Source organism: Penaeus monodon, chromosome 9 (assembly GCF_015228065.2).
Source record: "Penaeus monodon isolate SGIC_2016 chromosome 9, NSTDA_Pmon_1, whole genome shotgun sequence".
Taxonomy (NCBI): domain Eukaryota; kingdom Metazoa; phylum Arthropoda; class Malacostraca; order Decapoda; family Penaeidae; genus Penaeus; species Penaeus monodon.
The window spans coordinates 46,415,349-46,422,971 of NC_051394.1; positions in this window are offsets into that span (position 1 = coordinate 46,415,349).

A 7,623-nucleotide genomic window follows, 5' to 3' on the forward strand; every position below is an offset into this window, starting at 1 on the left:
CTACACTCGAAATACGTAACACAGATATAAATAGCCTGCATCACAAGTATAAAAAAGTAGTAAAAACAACATCAAACAACACGCGTACGGAGTCAGACGAGAAATAGCAGGAGTGGCTACACACGAGCGCTCTCCGCTGCGCCCATTACCCATAGCCGAACGAGCGGTCATCTTGACTCTCCTGATCGCCTCTCCTGTTCTCTGAGTGGTCAGTTGTCCAAGGCGGCCATAGTGCCTGAGGGGAGGCGATAGAGAGGGGAGAGAGAGGGGAAAAAAAGAGGGGTCGAGACCTCCCTTGCTCTAGGCCTAATCTTTGCGCTCGCTCTAAGCCCACGAGCGGACGGCGCTGGGCTGCTTCTCTCGCTACATTGTCTCGGATTCGATGGGTTTCCTTAAAGCTTTGGGGATTAATGTGTGTGTCGATGTGATGGATCAAGCGTAGAATGGCGTTGGATGCGGTGGGTGGAAGAGGGAGAGAGGGGGTGGAAAAGTAGGGGGGGTTGAGAAGATAGGGGAGCGTAGTCCAGCGAGTCCTCTCTTTGCCTCCCCCTCCAGCCTCCCACCCTCTCCCTCCCAAGCCTGCCCCCTCTCCCACCCTCGGCCCTTCCCTCCCTCCCGCCGCCCGTTCGTGGTCACAATGGCCGTCATGGTGCCACAGATCGATGGACAGCGGCCAGCGTCGCGACCTCATTGGTTGCTCGCCCTCCTCCCCTCACCCTCCCTCCTCCTTTCCCCCTCCCTCCGCCCCAACTCCCTCTTTTCTCCCTCCCTCCCTTCCCTCTGTCCCTCCTCTCTCTTCCTCCATCTCTCCCCTCGCCGTCCCCTCTGCTTCCCCCTCCTTCCTCCACCCCTTCCTCCCTTTACATTCCGCCCCCCTTTCTACCCCTCTCTCTCTCTCTCTCTCTCTCTCTCTCGCCTTCCCTCTTTCCTCCCTCTTGCCCCCTCCTCCCCCCTCACACACCCTTTCGCTGGCTCCCCTCGGCTTGCCTCGACCGACCTCCCTCGTTCTGCTTTGTCCGTCTGCTCTCCCTGCCCTTTCGCTCTCCTCCTCGCTTCCTCGACTCCTCCTCTCTGCGGTCCTCCTCTATCGCTCTCTCTCTCTCTCTCCTCGTCTCTCTCTCTCTCTCTCCTCTCTCTCTCTCTCTCTCTCTCTCTCTCTCTCTCTCTCTCTCTCTCTCTCTCTCTCTCTCTCTCTCCCTCCTCCCCTCGTCCACCTCCCCTCTCTTATTCTCTCTCTCGCTTCGCTCAACTACCTCCAGCAACTGCTGTCTCGCCTCACTTCCTCCTCCGTCCCCCCTCCTTCCTCCCCCCCTTTGCAACCTCCCACATGCCCCCCCTCCCCTCCATACGACCCCCCCTCTCCACTGCTTTCGACCCCTCCCCTCCCCACCCCCATCCTTTACCTCGCCCCACCAACAGACCACTCAGGATTTCCCCTCGTCTCCATCCCCTCTCTATCACCCCTCCTCTCCCCCTCCTCTCTTCCTACTCTTCCATTGCCATTTGCCCTTTTTTATTTCTCTTTTACCTCCATCTACATTCCTTTATTGCTTCTTGTGTCCATTACCCGTCTAGCCTTCCATTTTTTTCACTTTGTGTCTTTTTATTATTATTTACGTTTACTGTTGCTCTCTCGCTCGTTTACGCTTGTCATTGTGCTGATTTCTTTGTCAACCTGGCTGTGTGCTGCTTTATTTGTCTGTCTCTCTGTGTGTCTGTTTGTTTATCAATTTTCTGTCTCTCTGTCTGTCTACTTATCTATGTCTCTCTGTGTATCTACCCTATCTATTTCTGTCTATGTCTCTCTGTCTATCTAGCTATCTATCTTTTGTCTATGTGTCTCTGTCTATCTGCCTATGTATCTCTTTGTTTATGTCTCTCTGTCTATCTGCCTAGCTATCTCTTTGTCTATCTCCCATTCTATAAATCTATTCTGTATGTATTTCTATCTACCTACCAACCTGCCTACTTAACTGTCTGTCTGCCTGTCTGTCTATCCATCCATCCATCTATCTGTCAGTCCATCTATCTATCCACTTGCTCATCTATCTATCTATCTATCCATCTATCTATCCACCTACTCACCTATCTATCTGCCTATCTGTCTATCCATCTATCTACCCACCTACTCATCTATCTATCTATCTATCTAGAGATCTTCATAACCCCAACGCTCCTTTTTTCTTCTCCCCCACTACCTCTTCCCTCTTTTCTTGGGCCAACCCCTTTCTTCTCCATTGTCTTCCCATCTTCTCCTCCTTCCCACTCACCGTCTTCGTCTGTGTAGATAGTCTATTTATCTCTCCCTGTCTCTGTTTGCCTGGTCGGCCACTGCATGATTCATAGGTACTTCGTGAGGTTTCTGAGTACGGAGAAGGGAAGAAGGGAAAAAAAAGGGATAAAGAGGAATGAGAGAAAGGGGGGAGGGGAAAAGGAAGAAAGGAGGGAGAAGGAAGGAAGAAAGAGAGGGAGAGAAGAAGGAAAGGGAGAAAGAGGGAGAGGGGAGAGAGCGAAAGGGAGGAAGAGAGAGAAAGGGAGGGAGAGAGAGAAAGAGAGAAAGGGAAAGGGAGGGGAGATAAGGAGCCGTGAAGGACGGAGGAAAGAAAGAGGGAAAAGAGTGGGAGTGAGGGGGTGAAGGAGAGAGAGAGAGAAAAGAGAGGGAGAGAGAGACAGAGAGAGAGAGGGGAGGGGGAGAAGAGAGGAGGAGAGAAAGGAGAGAGAGAGGATTGGAGAAAGGAAAATGAATAAAAGATAAATAAAGAGGTACAGATAGTTACTTCGACGAACAAGGAGAAAGACAGAGGAAGAACACCAACCAAAACACCCACGCCATTTCGAAACACAAATCGAAAAACAAACATTGCACAAACTCAACAGCAATTAAGGATGATTCGACTAGACAGTCAACCAAATAGGCAGACAAAAGCAAACCTACAAAGAAGACAATTTTAAAAATGAAAAGAAGAAAGAGAGAGGGAGGGAAGGAAAAAAAATGAGGGAGAGACCCGAGTGGACATGATTAATATGAGTACGTTTCCCCTCTCCTGCTTCCCCTCAGACCATCTAAACAGGAACATTCAAACCGTTTTTTTATTTGCCCCGGAGGACGGGACGACCTTTTTTCCCCCCCCCCCCCCCCCCACCCTTTCCTCCCCCCTTCAAACCCTCCCTCCCTCTCTTTCACTTCCCCCTTTTTTTTTCCCCTTTCTTCCCCCCCCTTTTTTTTTTTTTTTTCTTTTCTTTTTTTCCCTTTTTTTTTCGCTTCCTTTTTTTTCTTCTTTCTTTTTCCTCCTTTTTTCCTCTATTTTTTTCTTTTTCTTCTTTTCCCTTCTTCACTTTCCCTCTTCCTTTTTCCCACTTTCCTTCTTCTTCTTTTCCTTTCCCCTTCCTCCTTCTTCTCCCTCTTTCCTTCCCCTTTTCCCCTTTCTCCTCTCCCCCCCCTTCTCCTCCCTCCTCTTCCTCCTTCTCTTCCCTTTTTTCTCCTTCATTCCTCCCCTTTCTTTTCTCCTCTTCTCCCCCTCTCTCTCTTATTCTCTTTTTCTCTCTCTTTCTCTTTCTCTCTCTCTTCTCCCCTCTTCTCTCTCTCTCTCTCTCTCTCTCTCTCTCTCTCTCTCTCTCTCTCTCTCTCTCTCTCTCTCTCTCTCTCTCTCTCTCTCTCCTTCCTCTCTTCCGCCGACGCAGCACTGGGGGACAGCGCCCTCAGTCTCCCCTCGGCGGCAGCGCAACTTTTAGTCTTAATATTTCCCTTCAGAACGCGTTGTTGTTTGTGTTCATTGTGTTGTTTGCCTTGTTTGTTCGAGAGGGGGGGGGGGGGGGGCGGGGGGGAGGGGAAGGAGGGGAGGGAGGGAAGGGGTAGGGAGGGGGGGGGAGGGGGTAAAGGGGGAGGGAGGGGAAAGGGGGAGTGGAGTGGGAGGGAGGGAAAGGGGGAGGGAGGGGAAAGGGAAGGGAAAGGAGAAGGGAAGGGGAGGGAGAGGGGAGAGAGAAAGGGGATAAGAGGGGGGGAAAAAGGAGAGAGAGAGAGAGGAGAAATAGGAAGGAGAGAAGAGAGAGAGAGGAGAGAGAGGGAGAATAGGTTTTTTAAAAGGGAGAAAAGAAGAGAGGAAAAGAGAAGTTGGAGAGATTAGCATTTCTTCCCCGCCTTACTTACTTTCTTTTCCTCTTTTCTCATCCTTTCTTCTCTCTCTTCCTTTATTTCCCTTTCTCTCTCTGTGCCCATCCCTCTGTCCCTCCATCTTTTCCTCTCTCCTTTCTTTCCTCCCTCCCTCCCTACCTTATCATTCTTTCCCTTTCCCTTTCCCTTTCCCCTTTCCCTCCTCCCTCCCCTTCCCTCCCCTCCCTCCCTTCCCCCTCCCTCCCTCTCTTCTTCCCTCCCTCCCTCCCCCCCCTACTGCTCCTCCCCCTCCTTTTCCCTCCTTCCCTCTCCCTCCCTCCCTTTCCCCCCTTTCCCTCCCTCCCCCCTTCCCTCCTTCCTCCCTTCTCCCTTCCCTCCTTCCTCCCTTCTCCCCTTCCTCCTCCCCCCTCCTCCCTCCTTCCCTCCTTCCTCCCTTCCCTCCCTTCCCCCCTCCTCCCCCCTTTCCTCCCACTTTTTTTTCCCCCACGTCGTCCTTCCCTCCCTTTTCCCCTCCCTTCCCTCTTCCTCTTTCGTTCTCCTCTTTTGGGTTTTTCTCCCCATCCTCCCTCCCCCCTCCCCTCTAAAAACCCCCTTTCTCCCCTCCCCCATTTTCCCCCCCCAAAAAAAAAAAAAATAAAATAAAAAAAAAAGGACAAAAATTACCCCCCCCCGGGGGGGGGGCCCCCCCCCCCCCCCCAACCCCCCCCTTCCCCCAAACCCCTCCTCCCCTCCCCTTTTCCCCCCCTCCCCCTTCTTCTTCTCCCTTACCCCCCCTCCCTTCCCACCCCCCTTTCCCTTTCTTCCCCCTCCTTTTTCCCTTTTTATTTCATGCCTTTTCCTTTCCCCTTCCCCCCCTTTCTTAACCTTTGCCCCCTCGTTTTCCCCCTTTCCCTTCCGCCTCCTTTTCCCCCCTTTCCCCCCTTTTTTTGGCCCCTCCCTCCACTTTTCCCCCCTTTCCTCCCCTTTCTTTTCCGTTCTTTTTTCATTTCCCCCCCCTTTTTCTTTCCTTCCCTCCCTCTCCCCTTCTCCACCCCCCCTCCTGATTCTTTTTCCTTCTTCCTCCTCTCCTCTCCTCCTCTCTCCTCCCTCCTCCTTCCTCTCCCTTTTCCCCCTTCCTCCTCTCTCTCCCCCTTTCTCCCTTCTCCATGTCCCCACTTTTACCCTTTTTCTCCTTTTCCTTTCCCCTTTCCTTTTTCTATTTCCCATTTCTTTCTCTCTTTAAACCCTTCTAAAAAACTATCCTCTCTCCACCCCTCCCTCCCTTTCCTTTTTCCCTTCCTTGAAACCCGGAAAAAAAGAGGGAGGGGAAAGGGAGAATGGGGGAGGAAGGGAGAAAGGAGAAAGCTGAGTAGGAAATGTGTTGGGGAAAAGGGGAATGAAAGGAGGGAAGGGTTTAAAAGAGTGGTGGCAGAGGAAGGTTTTGGGATGGAGTGGGGCTTAGGCGCCCCGCCGCGGCGGGGGGGGTGTCGTGGGAGTTTGGTACGGGAAAGTGATTTCATTCCTTTTTCATTTCGATTTTTCCTTGAAGTAATTCCCCCTTTTTTTCCCCTGCGGGGAAAAAACCCCGAACGATTAGAAGCCCCTTTTTTTAAACAAAAGGCTTACAGGATTGAGACCGGGGATTTTAGGGGGGGACCAATGGCAGTTTTCCAGCGATGTCACTTGCCGCGGGGACTCGTTAGGCAAGTTAGGCGATGGATGATTATATGGTAAAATCGATGATGATACTCCCGAGGTAAAGGCGTGACTTGGATTTGCATAGGAGTGATGGAAAATTCGTTTTTGGCGAGGTTGAGGCAGCGGGAGGTTGATTTACTGAAGTTCGTCTTCCCTCCCTCTCCCTTCGTCCACCAACCGGGCAAATGGCGCAGTGGATTCTTTTTTCTTCTTCTTTTTCTTCTCTCTCTCTCTCTCTCTCTCTCTCTCTCTCTCTCTCTCTCTCTCTCTCTCTCTCTCTCTCTCTCTCTCTCTCTCTCTCTCTCTCCTCTCTCTCTCTCTCTCTCTCTCTCTCTCTCTCTCTCCCTCTCTCTCTCTCTCTCTCTTTCCTCTCTCTCTTTCCGCCAAACTTCCATTCTGTTGTTTCCAACGTCGTTACAGAGGGAGGATGAAGGGCAGATTGTTTTTGTGCGTGCATTCGTGTACGTGTGTTTTTTTCCTTCTATGTAACTGTGTGTATGTCTGTATGTGTGTACATGTGTTTGTTTGTATGTATGTGTGTGTATTAGTGAGTGTGTGCGTTGTGGAAGTGTGTTTTATGTACCGTGTGTGTGTCCGCATGTATGTGCATGTGTTTGTTTGTATGCATGTGTGCGTGTCCGTGTATGTGCGCGCGCGCGCGCGCGTGTGTGTGTGTGTGCTTGTACGTGTGAATGGGATTTCATTTTCTTGATTTCATCATTTTCGTTATTTTTCCCAACTCTGCCAACCCTTAAATTCGCCTCTTTTGATACATGGCGGGACCAACCCATAGACTCCAGCGCATTCAGTCCACAAGGCCTCCTTTGTTATAGCATACAGGTCCATTGTGAAAGGTAAATATATGAATAGAAGGATGATAACACATGCAGTCATATTGACGTTCATCTTCACATTCACCAGAATTACTTGAATACCTAATGATGAATAATTCTCATGATGTAATGACGAAAGGTCAGTCACGGTACATGTATTGGTAGAATTATTCATAAATTATTCATTCACAAATTTTCTACAGATGATGCGGAGAAGAAAACAGTTTATGTAGTAAATTCATAGATATATTTCAGGCTGAAGAAAGTATTTCATGCGATAATTTCATGAATTATAAGAACCGTTTATTTTCTGCATGTAATTAATCATTTATAATAATGTACTTATAGTTTACAGTAGATATGAGAGAAAGTGAGCATATGTAAGAAATTTATATCTAGATTATTTCAATATAATAAAATAATACTATATATACACTGTAAGTTATTAATAAATAAGATAATTTCAGCAAAATAGAGAATTAAAGTAAACTACATAAATGTGTGTATTTTTTATCATTATATAAATTAACAATAACATAATTTGAGAAGTTTATTTAGCTATATAGTTCATTAGAAAATCCTAAATTCGTTCGAGATAACGCTTTGGAGATATCAGAGACCCTAATCACATTTTAAGCCTCACATAAACATATCATTAAACTTGAGAAAATTCTAGTAGTTGTAGTTTACAGTAGTTTTAGGTTGTTGACAAAAGTTCAACCCAAATAAAGAACATTATTGTGAGCAAAATCCCGGCTTACTATTTTGTATCAGAGAATCGAAATTTTCCTCCCTTCTCTACTCAACAACACACCCACCACCACACACACACACACACACACACACACACACACACACACACACACACACACACATATATATATATAGGTAGATAGCTAGACAGATAGAGAGATAGATAGATAGATATAGATAGATAGATAGATAGAAATAGATATAATTTGTAGTATGTGTACATATATATAGATAGATAGGTAGATAGAT